Consider the following 21966-nt stretch of genomic DNA (forward strand, 5'->3'; position numbering starts at 1 on the left):
CAAACTTCTCTATCTAAACATATTTGGCAACTCAAGAATAAGAATAGTTCATTCAATCTAAAATGGGAAATAGAAGGATCATATAAACCGTATACCCCGGGACACAGATCCTGTACTCTTTGCAGATTTGAAACCCTCAAGATTTTGCAATATGACGATATCAAAAACAAATCACCCTATTATATTCAAGGGGGAACTACTATCGCCATGCATTCATAAACACTGGTTTAAATTTAATAAATATAAACCACAATGGCTCATAAAAACCTTTCTTATTAATAATATATCCTAGATTTTGTAATAGAATATCTTTACTAATAAGATGTTGAGCATCATTATTATTAACAAACTTACCATTATTCTGTATCTTAGTTAAATCTCTATTCAAATTTAACCCTTGTAGCTTACTAATTTCATTAATTCCAACAAATACATAAATTAAAAAAATAAATAAATAAAACAATTATAATATTATTAAATTTCTTCAATAAAATTATCTTATACTATATGTAAAACAGCATGAGGACGAATTATCCCCATTTGACCATATTATTAGACAAAACAAGATTATTTCCCTTCATTTAGGATATTTATTTTTTTATTTAAACCTAAATTAAGCGGTGATAATATAAGTTAACCGTTAGGAACTTACCTTTTGGCGTTTCAATTTGAAAATAGGCAGTTAGTGCATGTATAAGCTACAGACAACCTCTAAATGAATTGCTCTGAGGTTTATTACGGTGTTCAAAGAATGAATCATTTTACGATATTATATATGTATATATATATATATATATATATATATATATATATATTTGTGGAAATTCTCCTATTAGCATCTTATTATAACATTATACATAATCTAAACCCAGCTTTTTAATTTTATTGTAACGTATACTCTACACACAGCTATGTAATTTTACTCTAACTTTTATTATTAACCAGTATTACTTTACTAATCTTCATCATTAATTAACTATTTCCCTTATATTTTAATATGTTCTTGATTTCTCTGCACTACTTAAATGCTATGTTTATTCATGGTGCCTTTTATTTATTAAAAACAAATACCCAATATTTTGCTGATGAGGAGACTTTGTTTTCATAAAAAAATATATGCTAAAATTATTGTCATTGACTCAATATCTGTCACAATAAAAACTTAGTTTCGGAAACGATCGTACAATTTATTGCCTTTGTTGTTCTCCCTCTTATGAAACGAATTTTTAATTTTTAATTTTAATTTGGAATTATAAATTATCAATCATCTCACCAAATATAAAGTAGCTCGAGAATATCTGCCTATTGAGCTTTGATACTTCGACTTTACAACGAGCGTTATTCTTTTCCTGTATTTTAATTAAATTTAGTATCTTTAATACAACATTAAAATACACTCTGTTCTATAGAAAATGTCTCTACCCCCTTTAAACACATATATATGAATATATATATATATATATATTAACAAGTAAACCGTCATTGTATTGTAGAAGTAAATTTTAAATATTTTATTCAGATCAAGGAATACGAGATATACATGATTTTTTTTTTATTCCATGAAGTTTCTAAGATAGTTCTATCGCATCAAATGGGACAAACCATTAGTAAAAAACATATATAAATAAAATGTATTTTTTTCTGGTTAGCGCAATTTTGGAAATGATAAAGACAAAAATTTAGAAAGAAAAAAAATTACAAGGAAATTTAAATGAATACTCAGTAACATCGAATAATTTTAGTTGCAGATACCCAGTGAGAATAAAAGGTTTGTATTGGGCAGGGCGATTGGTAAATCAATCAAGCGTTAATAGGATATCTTTTAGAATTGCTTTAAACATATCCAGGGATGAAGAAAAAGAAAATGTTCTTATAGCCGAGTCTGGTATTGAAGAGTGGGGCAAAATCCATTCCATTGTAATTAGATGTTAATGCGTAGAAAAACAAGTGATTTCTGATTTTTAAAAATATTGAATTGAAATGGAAACGCATATAAGTATTCCTATATAGAATTGGACTGCGTTGACGGCCAGGCCTTCCATATCAAGTTTAAATAATGAAATATCAATTAGTTAGATAAATATATGGAGGCAGGTGGAGGAAAAAGGAAAATAAGTTCGAGATAAGAGAGAGGTGGTTATAACAACTTCTTAAAAAAGATTTAACGGGGTAGAGAAGCGAAATGGAAGAGGGGAATGTGGGTTAAGAGGAATGGGTGTGGCGGAGAGAATAGTAAAATAGGAAATGTCCAGTTGCTACGTACGGGCAAAAATGGGCGGGCAAAAATAGGGGGACCTAGTTTTGAAAGCCGATTTATCATAATTGTTTTGTAGGTTTCCGACTACTTTTGGATTGCATTTGAAAGATCAGAGACTAAAGTTAATTTCCAAAAGGAAAAATATTAGTACATAGAAATGTTTTCAGCTAAATTTTGAAGTTAAATAAAGTCAGTGTACAAATCATTTAAACGATAAATATTAGTGTTCTGAGTCTATTTCAAAGATTATTAGAAAGGTAAATCATAAGATATTTAATTAAATTTAAAAAAAACCTTGTTTATATAAAATACAACTTAATTAGCCATGAAAAATCATGTAATTATGCTGTTCGGCAAAACGCAACCGATTGCAGTTTGTAAATACGAATATACGCAAGCCCAAAATTTCAGCCAATCAAAACGCTGTTTCAAAATGAAGTCATGATGGTAAAAGGAGGTAGGGTTTTTAGGTGTCTTTTTTTCCAGACGTGAATCCATATATTCCTATTCCGAACGTTTGTATCAATTTTATCATTTTTAATTTAATTATTTTTATGTTCCTATTTTTAAATTATTTTTTTTATTATTATTATTCGAGATTATATAAACATTATGTTATGCCGAAAGTTTCACGTTCTTGCTGGCAAGGAAATTATTAAAATCTTGCATATAAAATTTATGCGAAATATGTAATTTAAAAAAAGTAGAAATATTTTGCTATTGTAAGTTTTCGTGTGTGAAAATATTAAATAAACAATGCTTAATTTTATGGTAATATCGGTAGTTCGAGAAATTCATTTTTCTTCGAGTTATATCGAACTCATTAATACGGACTTTAGGGCATTTTTCGTAATGTTCCTGTAAAAATTATTTTTTTATTGTTACAAATTACAATGCTTTATTAATATATATATATATATATATATAAAAATTATATCGTTTTTTATTTACTACTGAAAGCCATAACTTAAGTAAAGGTATATTTTATTTAAACAAAATAATAAATTTCTAATCAGATTTAAATAAAATAATTCATTATATTCCCCGATTATAATTTGATAAATACTGAAAAGTTCATTAAAATTGGTTAATTGCCTAGCACTTTGTGAATTTGTAAGTAAAGGGAGGGGTTAAAATGTTTATACATTTTGAGCATCGGCATTCATTTTGACCGTAACTACCAATGCTTAGTGTAAAGTAATATTCTTTGAAGTAGGGAAGCGGTAAAAGATTACCATTAAAAACTAGGTGGATAGGTAAATACAATCAGAAAGGTTTACAATTAATATATTTATGTATATATATATATATCTTTATATTTATATATATATATATATTTATATATATATATATATAATTAATTTATATATATATATATATATATATATATATATATGTATATATATATAATATATGGAAATAAAAATTGCAATAAGTTTATCAAGGTAATCAAAAAGGTAAGTTTTTAATTCGACCGTATTTGGAGTTTACCATTCTTGGATTTTTTACCCTTCACCGGACTATCCATTCCTGTGAAATCTTTTTATCATTTTTTCTTTTACCTCCTATTCCCCTTAGCTCACCCTTTTTTTAACCAAGTAAGATCTGGGACTTACTTGCGGTTTCATTAAATACATTTACATGCAAAATCCGATCCCGCATTTTGCTAATTCCTGCCCTCTGATGAGAAGGAGAGTATTTCTTCGAAACTCCGCGGATTAAGGACTATCCACCTATCTTGTGCTTCCTTTTTAAAATTAAATATGTTTTTAACTCTATTTCAAGATGTTTTTTAACATGTTTTATTAATCATTTGTTCATATATATAATATATATATATATATATATATATATATATATATTGGCAAATAGATTTCGTTAAAGGTGATATCTAGGAATATAGTATGTAGAAAAAAAGAGTTAAAAAGTCATATTGATAAAGTAACTACTGAAAATATATCACATTCAGGCATATCTGGTTAAACTACCTCTTCGCAATTATTTATTTAGAGGGATTCTTACCTGTACCCTTTCAAATGTGGTTATACAACATTATACATACACGATTGTACCGAAAGCTCGCCGTCGCCTACTCTATTCTCGTCGTTATAAACATTATGAACCTGGCTGAAATGTATATTCACACTATACATGTCTCATTCGTAAGTACAAGCACAAAAACTGCAAATGTGTACGAGATAGAAACATGAGGTTGAAAGGATAGAACAACCTTGCTCATTACAAAATATCATACAGTTGACATAAACATTTAAGGCAGCATCTAAGAAAGTGTTATATGTGCTTACATGAAATATGGACTACTTGTGACTGTTGATATGAAAAACAAGAACACGTATTATTTAATTTTGACAATCAATGCTTTTTAATGAAATTTACAAACGTGCACTGTCCGTCAACTACCGTTTGTGTATTGCTCACGACCTCTTGTTGTTCGGACACTATTGATTGTCTAATATCATCGTCTGAATTGAGCGTTTACTGGTTCTTAATTCATTCATTCATGTGGCAAATGTTAAGAGGTCTAAGGGTAGATGCTTATCAACTGCAGTTAAATAAGTATTTCTGTTTTGGTTGGAACTTCCCCACCGACAGAAACTGGCATCCTATACTGATGAGAGCGTATGTATGGACCCCTAATTTCTCTATGTATAAAAGAATACTTATTATGTAATTATTATATGTATATATGTATATAAATATATATGTATATATTTGTATGTATGCATATAGATATGTATATATACATATATATATATATATATATATATATATATATATGCGTGTATAGTGGCCAATGTAGCTATTTCTATTGTTTTTTTCAAAGGCATCACCACTTATCAAGGTCAATAGGAAACTCGAGGATAGGGGTTAAAAAGTGAGCAGTAGACAATAGGACAATATAGTAATCGTTAGTAATGCAAATTCGATAAATTTGGTAACTTATATAGAACCGCTCATAAAAAAATTGTTTACGTTAGACTTGAAGACAACCATATTGTAGTCAGCTGGAAAGCAAGCAAAACGGAAGATAATTACATAGGCGTGCAGTTGTAAGAAAGCAGCTTTGTTCATGAAATCAACGTTTAGGTTAAGGCGCAGATAAAGAGTGGGGGACATTATTGGTATAGGGTTTTTTTTCTGCTAAACGGGTGTTTCTTGTGAAAGTTTAGAAAAGAGGACCATAGATTGATGCTCAGTCAAGCACTTCCCATGAAAATAACGATAAAGCAGAGAAACGGGTTGCAGGGAAGAGAAAAAGGCAACCGCTACGATGCTACCAAGTCTATTTTGAACTCTATAAAGTCAAGATAAGTCCTTTCTAGCAATTCCTGCCCAGATGTGGCAACAGTACTCCATGCTTGGACGTACCTTGCTCTTATATAGATAGAGAATTGCATCAGCAGTGAAATATCTACTGGATCGCGAGAAGGATCGCACCATTTTTCCAGGGGCTTTGGCAACGGATTTAATGTATGTATTCCTTTTCAGATCAGGAGTTGTTTTCCTTTTATTGATTTTTTTTGTCTGGGAAGTGTTGTTTTTAATAATAAGGCTAGCAAATGTAAATTTCTTGTAGTAGATGATAAATCTGATGTTATAATTATTGACTGGGAATATATATTGATATATTGATGTATTATATTACTTAATACCTTTGGTTGGTTGGTTGGTTTGTTGGTTGGTTGGTTGGTTGGTGGGTTGTTTTTGTTTTACGGCATATCAACCCTTTTCGAGTTATTTAATGCCAAATCAAAAGATTTTGAAGAAAATTTTTTAATAGAATATATTTGTTGTTTTCAAGTCGGTTTCTATTTAACCCATAGTTGAAACCCTAGCAAGCACTACCACTCCGGGTCAGAGTGGACCTGGGAGCAATGGTAATTAAAGGGTGGCTCCACACTCCCCAAAGCCCACAAGCTGGGGCCTCACCACTGGATATAGTTTAAGGGCATATCCAGGACCCCCATTGAGGGACTTTTACCCTCTGCAGGGGAGCAGTCGGTGTATTCTAATACCCAACCGACAGGGCCTAATACCTTTGGATCTGATTTAAAATTGTGGAGTAGATGGTTGCGATAGAATATATTAATGGGAATGGATGGTTAATATTAGTTTGGTCTAGCTTTCTAATCGTAATTAACATTACTAAGAAGTTGGGGAATTGGTTATTACTCAAGTCATGTTTAGTATTCTTTAATTAGTTGTAGATTATTTTTTTATTTGAGTAGATCACTGTTGCTCGATTAATAAGGAATTGCTGTCTTGTATAGGTAGGAACATTTACTTTTGACGTTTACGATACAGCAATTGGTTGAAATAGACGTTTCACACGGCAAGTAATGAATTCATCTTGACTAGCGTCTTTAAGAACCTTAAAAGGTGGAATATTATTGTTAATTCATTAGGAAGTACTAGTACGGAGTTAGTTTGATAATGATCTTTTAGTTTTTTTTTTTTCGTTTTACAGCAAGAATAAACTATTTTAACAGATAAATGAAACTTCACGACCTATATTTGACAAACTTGTATTTTCTTTTAATAACCCTTTTTTTTAATATTCATATGAATATCAATACACAAAAAATTATAGGAATATATATACGTATATATATATATATATATATATATATGTATGTGTGTGTGTGCGTGTATAATTTTTTTCCTTCATTGCCAATTACATTGCTAGTGTTATCGTTTGTCTACAACAGGCTCCAAGGATCTTTATAACTAAAATAATTATTTCCGTGCGTTCACATTATTATTGTTACTTTTTCCGTTTTTTTTTTGTATCACAGACTACCCCCCGGTCTAAGTAAAACCTTTTCCCATTTTGTATTACAATGAAAACTGTCAGCAACGTCTGACGAAACCGTTTCTTCTGAATGGACTGGTGCCTAATTATATAAAGGGGGTTAAATACACGCAACCACACATCACAGGGGAGAGGAGACATACGTACATTGTAGTAATCATCTTTTTATTATCATCAATATTAATATTATTTCTATTAATAAAAATATATTAGCAGTACGTCAAGTAGCAGTCGTAGTATATCATAGGAATTATATCTGGGTATGTCCATGTAGCTAGTTAGAAATGAGAACGCAACCAAGATCAATTTAGAAGCTTCCCATTCGTCTGCTAAGCTGGCTATGGTAAAATAATACTTACATGCATGAAGCATATAGAGAGCAGAACATTTGAGAGACTTTATGTTATGCGGCATGGTAATTGTTCGCTTTAATTCGTCCCAAATCTGGTTAAACGTTATCATAACGTGTGTAGCGCCTCGACCATTACAAACCTATAAATATATAAATAAAATGTCGAGTCGGCATTTTCCCTTTTTAACAAAAGTTTTTAGTGTTTTGTATTACCTTTACTTTCCCACGTCCACACCATTTAAAAAGTATTTCGCTACAACACGCCTATCTAGCCTGGTTGCGTTTATCATTCGTCCAACCGCATGCCTGCTACTCCGTCCTAGCGAGTGCAATTTTGGCGTTGTTATGGGTTTGCGTGTCTCTAGGGCCCGGGTAGCTATGCTGATGAGAGATTCGTCTACTGGTAGGGTAACCCAAACCAGACAGGTTGAAGAGCCGAAGTCAGACTAAGAGCATTCCACTAGTCTTTCAGGTTGGGGGTTAGAATAGAGCCAACAGCCCAATTCTGTAAAATAAAGAAAGTTACAGAAACGCAACGACAACATCTGTGGACTTCTTGGTCCGAAAAGCGTACTCTCTAGTAGAGTCCATAACGCAAGCGGGTGAAAACCTCTGGGAAGCCAGTGCCGAGGCAATCATTCTGACGATCAAAGTCAAGACCATGATAGGGACCTGTAAGATCAGAGACAGTCAAAATGGAACTGGATTGGCCAGACATTGAGGAAGCCTGCATTCAACATCACCGGACAGGTCCTTGAATGGAACCTACAAGGTAAGCGTAAAATTGGTCGCCCGTGGGAGAGATGGAAAAGAAGCATTGAAGCTGAGACCAGGGCTGCCAGAATGACGTAAGCCAACTAGAAGAGGACCAGCCAGAACCGGTTCCGTTGGACGAGCGTCGTTGCAGTCCTAGCTTCCTCAACGAATCAAGAGGCCTAAACTAAAACTAAAACAAGCCAGACACAACCGGTCTATTCCTTTTCTCGACTTTACACCTTTATTTTCTTCGACTAACATTTTTCTTCTCCCGATCACGTGATCTAATTTTCTCTTTGTTTCTTTTTTTCTTTTTTCTTCTCGCGCACATTTCCTTATTTTAATATGCGCTGTCTTCAGCAGCTGCTAATCTCTTCGCAAGTCGCCACCCATCCTATGCTACTGCTGATACTTTCCCATGAACCCATATGCACTATGTAAATTATGCTGCTGAGTCCCGTTTCCTCTTTTTCCGAGTCACTTTAACACGGTTTACAAGTTGGTTCATGAAATGACGAGAGAAAGTTATAGAGAGAGGGGGGGAGATGGGTGCGTCGTAAAGAGTAAAACTGAGAGATAGGGTGCCTGACAAAAACAGAGAAAGAGAAACGTCACAGTGTTAGATCATTAGAGTGGGAAATCGCATGCCTTTTTTATTACCCGAGGCATATGCTGTATTCATTTTTATTAAGATATTATTTTAAGTAGACATCTGAATCGTATAGCTCGTCTATGTATTATTATTTACCACCCATTATTTCTAACATAAGTCATGATAAAATCTTATTCATTAAACACAAGCGGTAATAATTAACAAAACGGATGTTATGGGAAACGTCTTGTTGCCTCCACCTAGTGGTGCCTTTTAGGTTAAAATCGCTTCATTTGACACTTTTGTGTTTATTCAAAAAAATTGATACCTTGGATTTTTATAAAACGTTCTGGACAGTTGTAACTAACTGATTTCTATATAATTTTGTTTGTCTATACTTTGCGATAACTCACGGGTGTGCCACAGGGCTCTTTTAATTTTTTAGATAAAAACAATCCAGTTTGGGAAGGATTTTACCATATTTGTCCAAAACTTTCTGTGGATGTCTATTTAGCCGTTTTGCATGGTGCTGAACTAAAATTTAAATATGCTAAGGCCTTGGGGATTCAGGGGGTTAAATTGGGAGAGGGGCAAATGATGAACTTAGTTGATTCTTTTTTTCTTTTTACTTAGTGCGGAACTCAAATTTACATATGTTAAAGCTTAAAACTGCACCATTTGTTCATTTTCACCAGGATTTGACGTTACCCGAGGAATTTGGGGCTAAATGTGGGAGGGGCAAATGCAGAACTTAGTCATTTTTTTATGCCTTGTCCATTGTGCACTCACGAAGGATTCTGCATGCTTCATTTGTTCTTTTTTTTTTTACATAGGCAACACCACATTATCAAGGCCCAGAGGCCACTCAAGGATAAGGGTTAAAGAGTGTACAGTAGAAATTGGACAATATATTAATCATTAGTAATGAAACTTTGGTAAATTTGATAACTTATATGGAACGGCTAATCAATAACTTATTTACTTTAGACTTGAACACAACCATATTGTAGTCAGCCGGAAAGCAGGAAAACAGAAGACAATTCCACAGGCGTGCAGTTCAAAGAAAGAAGCTTTGTTCATGGAATCTACGTTTAGGTTTAGGCACAGATAAAGAGTGGGGGAAATTATTGATAGTGTTTACAGCTAGACGAGTGTTTCTTGTGAAAGTTTGGCGAGGGGGGACCATAGATTGAAGCTCAGTTGAACACTTTCCATGAAAATAACGATACATCAGAGACAAACTCGCAACATCTCTTCTGTGAGATAGAGGTTGCAAGGAAGAGAAAAGGACATCTCCTACGAGGCTACGAAGTCTATTTTGAACTCTATCAAGGTAGGACAAGTCCTTTCTAGCAGCTCCTGCCCAGATGTGGCAACAGTATTCCATCCTTGGACGTACCTGGCTCTTATATAGATAGAGAATAGCGTCAGCAGTGAGATATCTACCGGATCGATAGAAAGATCCCACCATTTTTTCAGCGGCCTTGGCAACAAATTTGATGTACGTGTTCCATTTAAGATCAGGAGTAATGGTCAAGCCCAGAAGCTTGTCAAAACTTGAGGCCTCCTGAAGACAGGAGCCATTCATTTCAATTGATGAGATATGTGGATTAGAATGTTTATGATGTAAAGAGAGAAGCTTGGTTTTAGTTGCATTAAAAGTAACCAGCCACTCCTTTCCCCATTGTACTACGTGCTCAAGATCAGAGGAGAGAGAATTGGAGAGAACTTGGTCGTTTACTGTCTTAGATGTGGTACCATAAATTGTAGTGTCGTCAGCATAAATGTCTACAAATGATGTAAGGATATGATTTGGAAGATCATTAATGTAGATCAGGAAAAGAGTTGGGCCCAGGATGGATCCCTGAGGGACACCGGCATTAATACTGTGAGCTTCTGATTTTTGCCCCTCAACTACTACTCTTATGAACCTATCAGAAAGAAATGATTTAATAATTGAGAAGACATCTCCAGCTATACCATAGCTAGCGATCTTATAAAGTAAACCTTTATGCCATACCCTATCAAAGGCTTTAGATATGTCAAGAGCAATTGCCCTAGAAAGATTGCCACCGTCGAGAGATTTGCTAATCCTATGCGATATAACTGTAAGGACATCTGCTGTAGATCTAGCAGAACGGAAACCATATTGAGTGTCACTAAGAAGGTTATTTTTGTTGAGATGGTTTATTACTTCGGTATTTAACACAGATTTTAGCAACTTACTCATGACGCACAGGAGACTTATTGGCCTGTACTGAGAAGGGGATGAGCGATCACCTGAATTCTTAAATACAGAGCATACTGATGAGATTTTCCAGGGAGATGGGAACCTATTCTCCTTAAGACAACGTTTAAACAGTTTTGTAAGTATGGGTGCTAGTTCAGGTTGAAGCTTTTTGTAGTACTATAATTGTTGTCTTTTGTTTTCAGCATTGCCCAATTTTCCTACGAGTATTTGTGATATATTTACTTTCTCTATGTTCTATATCTCTCAGAGCTCTCTGGTCTGTTCCACGTATTTGATTCGCTTTTTTCGTCTCATTGTCTCTATTCGGATCCGTTGATACATCTAAATTTAAAATCCGGCAAAATATTTCCGTATTGTTTTTTATTCTGACATTCGATATCCTAGCTTTGACGCATTTATTTGTTTGTACTTTATGCGTCATAGATATTTTTTTGTCTTTCTAAGTTCCATGTATTTCAACCGGTTTGTGTTTGTATCATTTTCTAGGTTTCCAAAGTGCAGTTTTTTGTATAGTTGTAAGTGTAATAATTCCCGTGTGACCTTCTTTAATATGCTTTTGGAAATATTTTACTGCCTACGTACATTATGTGATTGATCGTTTCGTCTTTCTTTCCCTAGAATCTGCATTTGCACGTTTCTGTTTTCTGTCGATCATAGTTTTTATATAGCTGTTCGAATCGCATTATTTCCTGCGGCTGTTTGTAATGATTCAGATTCTTCGCATTCCAGGTGTTTTCTTAATATTTTAGCCGTATCATCATAATCATCATCATTATCATCATCATTATTGTAATAATAATAATAATAATAATAATAATAATAATAATAATAATAGTAATAATAATAATAATTATTATTATTGTTATTGAAGGTCCCAAAAATATAATTGAAGAGAACCAACGACAGCTATTAACAAATAATTGGAATAAAACAAAAAGAAGAAAAGAATGATAATAATAATAATAATAATAATAATAATAATAATAATAATAAGAAGAAGAAGAAGAAGAAAAGGGGGACGGGAGAACGACAACAACATAAAAATTACCAGACTACACTCCAGGAAGATGTAGAAACCGCTAGTGGCAACGTTAGCAAACTCCAAGGGGAACGTGAATACATAGAATTTAAGTTTTGTAAATTATAATCCGTTATATGGTGTTTATTTGTTTATTTTTAATGATTTTTTTTTAAATTATGTTTTTTTGGGGGGAGGGGTTCCAGTGCTAAATATCTGGTAGAGAAGGTATCACATACTTCTTTTTTTGTGGCGATTACATTTACATGTTTTTATCCGTTCTTTTATTTTTGAAATTGTTGGGGGGTATCCATGTTGCCCATGATGAAAATCATTAGTATAGCAGGTGTGTTCCAAACGGAACTTCATCTCAAACGAGGACTACGCCGGGTACCTATTGAGAATGTGAGAGATTATATGATAATTTCCAAAGCCGAACAAAGTCGCAGCCCACAAGAGCCATGACAGTCAACGAAATGGAAGTCAAAGATTCGAGTTTCGCTCTCACAAGTAGTAATTTCAACTCGTAAGGACGATTCTATCCTGCAATGCTTACCTAGCAAGCAATAAATAATAGAATTTTCAGAATTTTTATATACTAATTTTAAAAATTCATATATATATATATATATATATATATATATATATATATCAATGTGGAAATATCCGTCTGTCTCTTTGTCTGTCTGTCTGTCTGCACTTCTGTGTACATTTCCTTACCAAATCGTAAATTGTCAATTTCCGGTCTACAGACTCGAGATTTAACATTAGGGGTATATGGGAAAGTCTTTTTCGTTGGGTTCAACAATTTGTCATTTCCGAATTCTACCAGACTCATGCAAAGTTTGGCTCTAAACACATTCAATTTTAGATATAGCTTACTTGGACATGGGTCTAATTTATAATTTGATTCGAGCCCAAAATAATAAAGGTTAAGGGATCATAATTTGGGTAACATTTTTAAACAATAGACCTCTGCGGTCTCTACCAAATTACCGAACCAATTTTTGGTTTAAACATTTGGAATTTTACATAAAGTGTATTCAGACATAGGGCTAGGTTTTTAATAGATTTTGCTTAAAGTTTTTCTTCAAAAGGGGGGAAAATTCAAAAGATTTTACCTTTGCTGTCACTAGCAAACTATTCCGCCAATTTTGGGTCTATACATTTCAAATTTTACAGAAAGGGTATTCAGAAATGCAGCAATTGTCGTCTCGATCTCTACCAAATTTTCCCTATGGTACTTGAGAAAACCTATTATATAGAAAGGCAGTACCGTACATATTCACATTTGTTATATATAAATATGCACATAAAATTATAGGCAGTTCATAGGGCCGAGCACTGCCGGGCGGAACCGTTAATAAATATACATATATAAAATTTATAACATATTAAATATTTGTGTAAATAAATCGAGATTAGGTATTTCATACGATCTCAAAACATCGTTAAGTCACGACTCGCACAGCTGCCACCGATTAGCGACTGGACTCTTGATGTCGTACAGGCGGTCGGGTTTTAATCCTGGTTTGAGAACGTTGCCTGTCTACGTGCACTACTAAGAAGTGAAACAGCGAAACAGTACTTCATGTGGATGAATATAATGCTCCTTATCTTGAGTTGGGCATATTGAGAAGTGATACACGAATTGCCATTAGCGATGATTTTTGTGTAAAGAAATAAAGTTTAGATATTTCGGACGATGTCAAAACATCGCTAATTCTCGACTCGCACAGCAACCGCCGATTAGCGTTAGGAGCCTTGAGTGCAGTACAGGCGGTCGGATTAAAATCGTGGCTTGAGATAGTTGTCGAGCTGCAGTGATAAGTTTTGAAACAGCGAAACACTACTGTATGTGGATGATTATATATATACATATATATATATATACTAGCATTTCAGCCCGGCGTTTCCCGGGTGTTTGGATGTGTATGTCGAGAAAGAAAAAGTGGAATAGGAAGGCAGGCTCGAACCCGTACCGCGCAGGAGGAAAAGAACGGGGAAAATCCTAACGTTTATGCTGTTACGACCACCGCAACACCGAAACATATATGATTACCCCCTTATTTAAATATATATATATATATATATATATATATATATATATATATATATATATATATATATATATATGTATGAGTAACGCACATTTAATATATAAAAATATATATGTACATTTAAATAATATATATATATGTATTTATATACATATTAATCAACAGCATTTACATTTAGATGTACAAAAACACACGCACCAAACGGATACACGTACACACACATACACACACGCATACACACATACACACAGACACACAGACGCAGGCACACACACGCACATACACACACACTCACACACACACTCACACACACACACTCACACACACACACACACACACATATATATATATATATATATATATATATATATATATATATATATATATATATATATACTAGCAGGGGTGCCCGGCGTTGCTCGGGTGTTTGAAGGTGTATGCTGTGCAAAAAAGCAAAAAAACAAAAAAAAATGGTTAATTTTTTTTAAATTTGACCCCTATTATGACCCATTTAAAATGTATAGTTTCGGGCTCAAATCACTTTATTAAGTTAGATCCAGGTTCAAGGAAACTATATCTAAAATTTCAAGTGTCTAGACCAAAAATTGTCGGAGGAGTTTGGTAGAGTTCTTAAAGGTCAAATCGTTGAAATTTGACCCCTTAACAGCAAAATTTCTGGCTGCCACCATTCACATCGATTTTGCCAAATCTCAGTACCCGCTATGTCAAATTTCGAGTCTATAGACTAAGAATTGACGGAGTTATTGCGTAGGGAAATGTACACAGACAGACAGACACACAGCCACACAGACAGACAGACAGACAGACAGACATGTTCACTTATATATATATATATATATATATATATTGACATGTGTGGAATTGTAATTCAATAATTATTTATATATTACATATTAAATTATCTCCGACGCTCTTCTCAACGTATCGGTTAATTTTTGTGTTTCACTATTTCTGTCTCACACCCGCCCTACAATTTGCACACATACATACGCATATATGTATACATATGTATCATTATCTATATTTATATATATATATATATATATATATATATATATACATACATGCACACACACACACACACATATATATATATATATATATATATATATATATATACATATATTGATATGTAAGTGTTTAGTCGAAATGTCACGACTTAAATGAGCTTATCACGACAACGAGTGCAAATAAGCTTTAAAATAAATGTGCTGAAATGGATTAGAGGAAATACACATGTTAAAAGTTTGCCAAAAATATTTCAAGGCATGTGATGCATCTTGTAAGATGTTTAATCATTTTTCTTATTGATGATGAAAGTATGAACATTTCCGATATTGAATCGACTCGGATACTATATTTGCATCTATTTGTTTATCTACTTATTTATCTCTCTCTCATTTTCTCTCTTCCAATATATATATATATATATATATATATATATATATGGGTATGTTTGATCTGGCAGAACGGTTGTTCATAAATTGGCGGGGTCTGCGTTCGCGCCTAGTCAACAAAGTATGGAAATAAAAAATTAAAAAATAAAACAGCCGTTTACAAGTATTTTTGATATAGATCTACATAAGAATATTTTGATAAGTATTTTTTAACTTTAATATGGATGGTATAATAAGATTGTGGTATCTGTGTTCGCACCTGGCCTCCATAGAATAGAAATCGGCACAGACTTTAATAAAGACTTCATATCTATCTACGTAAGTATACTTTGATAATTATGTTTCCGTTTGAAAAAATATGGCATAATAAAATTATGGGGGCTTCGTCCGCGCCTTATTTCCATAGAATGGATAAAAGTCACAAAGATTAACAATGTTTTTTTTTTATATATATAGATCCACAGAATATTGTGATAAGTGTTTCAGTGTAAACATGTATGGCATAAAAAATTACGGGGTTTATCTATTTTATTTTTACTTTCATCTTATTTTGCTTTGGTTTTGATACCCACAAATTCGAAGCTATCTCTTTACAACCCTTCCTTTTCATAACCTATCATACTTTCATAAATCCGAGTTCATTTTCTTTAAGCTGTTTTTGAACCCAGTCAACGACGGGTACTTTTGCTATTATATATATATATATATATATATATATATATATATATATATATATATATCCGAGTCCATTTTCATTAAGCCGTTTTAACCCAGTCAACATATATATATATATATATATATATATATATATATATATATATAGAGAGAGAGAGAGAGAGAGAGAGAGAGAGAGAGAGAGAGAGAGAGGAGAGATACACAGAGAATGTGAGAAAAAAGATTGAGAGAGACGGATAGACGAAAAGAGATACTGACAGAGACTACGTGAAGAAAATAAAAAGAAACGACAATATGAAAATATATACTAATGATTTATTGGTATTTCAATAAGAATGAATACTTAAACCTTTTATATTGTTGTAAATGTTTTGTCAGGATAAGGAAAGCTCTTTATAGTATGATATTTTTGTAATAATAACTATATTCCTTTTCTATCGCGTAGATCACGTTAATACTTCTATTTTCCTCCGCCAGAAGTTCCAATATATAACCATTCTCTTCTCACGTGCAAGTATTTCGATTCTAATGTAACTATCGCTAGACGTCGCATCTTTAATATATTACCTAGCATGTTCTCTCCTATTCCAATGAGAAGCATTATATTTCGGAATACCATGGTATAAAGAATTTTACTTATCCTTCAACCATAATCAGTGTATCATGCTTATTTAATATACGAATGATCCATATGCTTTAGTATATATTTTATATTGCCTTCCTTATATTATATATATATATATATATATATATATATATATATATATATATATATATGTAAGGGCAAGTAATTAATACAACATGTTAAAATCACTTTGAAAAAGAGTTAAAGAGATATTTAAGTTTTTAAAAGGGAAACACTCAATACGTGGATAGACCTTAATCCGCTGAGCTTCGAAAAAATACTTTCCTTCTCATTATAGGGTAGAATGTAGCAAAATTTGGGATCGGATATTGCTTGCAAACGTATTTAATGAAACTACTATAAGTCATGAATCTTAACTGATAACAAAAATAAACAGAGGAAATAGGGTGAATAAAAAATTTATTTCGCGTGAGACTGGGAAAGGGTAAAATATCCAATGGTTGTAAAATCCAAAAACGCACAATCTAAGAAAGTTAGTTAAATTTCCATTCGCACAAGTAAACTCCAATGGAATCGCGTAATTGGAAGATGATCCAAAGTAATCCAAAAGGGAGAAATCCGTGGAATAATTCTCAAATAGGTACAAGGAATGGGGATGCATTCTAATAATATTATATAGAGAAAGATAAAATTTGCATAAACGAATGAATGGGAGACATTTAAAACTCGACTGTCGAGGCCAGGTAATTTAAGAAAAATGAGTGATGAAGTGGAAGAAAAAAATTTATATAAATAAAATATAATATATTATATATATATATATATATATATATATATATATATATATATATATATATATATTGTACACTTATCCCTTTGGTGTCTTCTTACATTCATCTTTATTTGGTCGTTTTACCATATTATAATTATTTTAATGCACTTTCTGAGCTAAATTGAATTATTAAAGTTTTCGTTATGAAATTATCAATCTGCAAGATTGAATTGATCATTGGCATATTCCTTCTGTGAAAGAGTGGCTGATGGTATGTCCATACCTGGACATTTCTTCTTCTCAGACACGTATTCGCTTTACACTGTTTCAATTAACATAGCAAATATTGTTTTTAATTTTCTAAGTTTTCTCATATATTAGAGAAAAGGTATAATCTGTTCGATTTCTGATTTTGTTATGTAACGAATCGGGAACCATTAGATTGCAAAGCTCGTAAAAAAAAGATGAAAAAAAAAGGAAGTCATTCTTTTCTGCTCTCCTCTTTATGATCATCATAATTTACATGGCGATAAATAATACTATATAAGTAAAAGTTTCTTTTATAATAAACTATTTCAGTTATTTTTTTCTTGTCTTTGTCTATACTAGCCGATAGCTTTTAATCGTAGAAGAGTAAAGGAAGATGGAGAAGGTTAGCAATAAACAATAAGGAGACAGTGTTAGGGCGGATATTTGTAGTAGATGATTGTAAATTAACACAAAATAGAACAAAATTAGTGCTACTTTATCAAACATAGAGTTGACGAATAATAGATATGCAGTAAGTTTATTATTATTATTATTATTATTATTATTATTATTATTATTGTTATTATTATTATGATAATCGTTATTATTATTATTATTATTATTATTATTATTATTATTATTATTATTGTTATGTTGTTTTGTTGGTGATGGCGGTGGTTGTGTTATTATTATTACCATCATTATTATTATATACTGTTTAATAATATATTGTTATATTATTTTTATTATAATTATTATTATATTCATAATTTTTTTTATAATTATTTTAAATTGTATTATTATAATACTTATTATTATTATTATTATTATTATTATTATTATTTATATATAATTTGTAGCATTATATTCTTATAAAAATATTATAATAATTATTAGTATTATATTCATAATAATTATTTATTAGTATTATTCTTATTTTTATTAATCTTATTATTATTATTATTATCATTATTATTATTATTATTATTATTATTATTATTATTATTATTATATAGTATATATTATTATTTACTCAGTAATACCTCATAGTGAAATAAACGATGGATTTTCCTTGACTTAGAGGGGCAATACTTTTTCCAAGATGTCCACCTTTTTCGTTTACACACGCAGACTTATTAAGGTAATGGCAAAATCAGCTTACTTTTTATCTCTCACTCGTTACTGCCATTGGTGTTCCTAAACGCAAGTGACAGAAATTTCCCCAAGGCTCCAATAGTGTCTGCACTCTTCCAATGTATATCTACATACTTTTCTCCCTCCTCGCTCTCTCCGATTTTTCAAGGCGTCTTAGTGTGGAGCAATCTAACGTGGACGCCACCATTTTTTATGGATAAAGCGTAATTTTCTAACAGTTTTCCAATTTTGATTTTCTCTGTCTTTTGCGCTTTTGTTCTTTTCTGCAATTATTATTATTATTATTATTATTATTATTATTATTATTATTATTATTATTATTATTATTATTATTACTTCTAACTCTAATACTACGTCTAATACTACGTTTAATATCACCACTACTATGACTAGTACAACTAATACTAATAATATGTTCTCGATTATTTTTTATGTCGTGCTTATTTCCCTTCTCTTCTAAAGCAATTACCCTTTTTTACCTTGTCATGAGGACATTGATATTTGTAGACTTTTAATCTAGGAGATGCCTGGAAGGTGTTAATTCAATTTAGTTCGTCATGGCAGGGAATTAACAAGCCATCAAATATCTCTTTTCATTCATCCTGTTTCCCTTCTCCTCATCTCTCTTTGCGTCCTTCTCTTTTCCTTTCTCTCTCTCTCTCTCTCTCTCTCTCTATATATATATATATATATATATTATATATATATATATATATTTATTTATATACATATAAGTATTTATATAAATATGTGTGTGTTTGTGTGTGTGCGTCTTTTTTTATCTTGTTTGCGATATTTTCAAAAGTAAAATAAGTTTTGCATGCAAATAATTAACTCTTCACCCATGTGATGTCTGCAAATGTGGAGCGACTTATACATATTTAAAATATAATCAACCATAAACACTTGTTCCGAGGTTATACGACTTAACAGCATAGCTGAACTGTGTTTCATGTCTCGATAGAATCAGCAGGAATCGAATAACGATGCAACCCGTGTTCGTAGATAATTAGATGTAAAACAATAACGCTCCTTCTTTTACTCTCTCACCCCTTTTTTTTGTACATATATATATACAGGGTGACCCCCCCCCAAAAAAAGCTAAATGGAGGCAATCTAGAACATATTCTGTAGAACAGAGAAGAAAAGGCCAAAGACCTTGTGTTTTGATGTTTTTGGAATATAATAAACTAGTTATGACCAAAGTTTCATTTCATTCGGACAAAACACTAAGAAACAGCGCCTAATTAGAGTTGAGTCTGGTTTTGGGGGTCACCCTATATATATATATGTATATATATATATATATATATATATATATATATATATATATATATATATAATGATTTTGAGAAGATATGATCTGTAACTATCTTAAGAGGGGAACACGTATTTGAAAAACTGTTCCTCAAAACATTCCTTAAACCGATAAGAGCTAGAAGAAAACATGTAAGCTGATCGGTGTCGCGTTCAGTCGTCCAGAGCATTCGATTTTTTTTCTTTTTTTCAATCTTATCCTAGACATATTTAGCGGCTACATACACAAAATTAAAACATATCTAGCGTTATCTATCTATCTATCTATCTATCTATATATATATATATATATATATATATATATATATATATATATAAAAGCGAAACTGGGTACGTGTACGAATGTTCGCTTTTTGCTTATATCCGCTAAAGGTTTTTTTTCCGGGGGGTTCTCGGGGAAGGGGGGCACTCAGTCTTCAAACTATTTGTATGCTATCTAAATCATAATATCTAACGGTTATCAACGCATGTCTATTTAATTTGCCCGGCTTTCAAACGTTACATATTTTCAGATCGCCGCATGTTGCTTTCGTAATTCGGTATAAAAAAACTCGATTCGAATCCCTGGCCCACGGCCAGTGGGCACTTTCGTTGCCTTCGGGCCAAGATCAACGTGTAGTATCTGTTCCGACAGATACTGCAAGCAAAGACCATAATGTGGGGGCAGCCCCACATACAAGACCTTGGTCAATGTAGGGGCAAACCTTCATACCAATTGTCACTATGCAGTTCCCCTACTCCCTGGGAAGCTGGCCCCCCATTTCCACTTCACTCCTCACATTAAAAATCGGCCTTGTGCCTAATTTTTTCGGTGAGGGAGCAAATAAATACCCTGGCCCACGGCAAGTCATATACAGAAAGCGATGGGACGTTTGATCAATGTCGGGATATCACCGTCATATCAGACGGTTGCTTTCATTTCGAGATACTCCCCTAATAAACGCGAGAACTGTTTTTCCCCAACGTTCGTAAAACAAACAAACCGGGCTATTGACCTCATTGAAAACTCTCCCGCAGAAAATGTCAACTGCTGAATAGGTATTGCTTAGGTCGTCGTAACGCTCGCACAAAATGTTAACTCTACGACTCCGCTTGACGTCCTTAAGTGCGGGCACTTTCAAATTCTCTTCTAACTTAAATAAATACGTTTTTCAGTAACACATTCTTGCTGCCCGAGCGGCTAACCTGTGATAGTTTTTTCAGGGCTTCGGGTTAAATCCAACCTTCTTACCAACAGTTTTCTTTTAGATTTAAGAGCACAAACACCTCGAAACACTCGAACCCCCGGGTACCCCCATTAATTATATATACAGTAGCATCCAAAACTAAGGGACAAACATTTTAAAGCTAATATTTGTTAGAAATTACAACTGTGAAAAGCTGAAATTTTGACAACTGGTAGTCGTCATCACCCATAATAACATACTAAAATTTGAATCATTGGCAAACGCTTGAAAAAGAATTATAACAATTATTCATTTATTTAATTTGAAAGTAGGAACGCCCATAAATAAGGGACAACATTGACAAAAACAATGTAAACAGCCACACTACAATAAAAGTACATGTACAATCAACATTTAGTAAATGAGCCCCTGCTCTCGATGTCAGCTTAACATCTACGACGACAAGAATGAATCAGTTCTTGAGAATCCTTTATATATTTATTAATTT

Source organism: Euprymna scolopes, chromosome 2 (assembly GCF_053919585.1).
Source record: "Euprymna scolopes isolate OS-2025 chromosome 2, ASM5391958v1, whole genome shotgun sequence".
In the NCBI taxonomy this organism is placed as follows: domain Eukaryota; kingdom Metazoa; phylum Mollusca; class Cephalopoda; order Sepiida; family Sepiolidae; genus Euprymna; species Euprymna scolopes.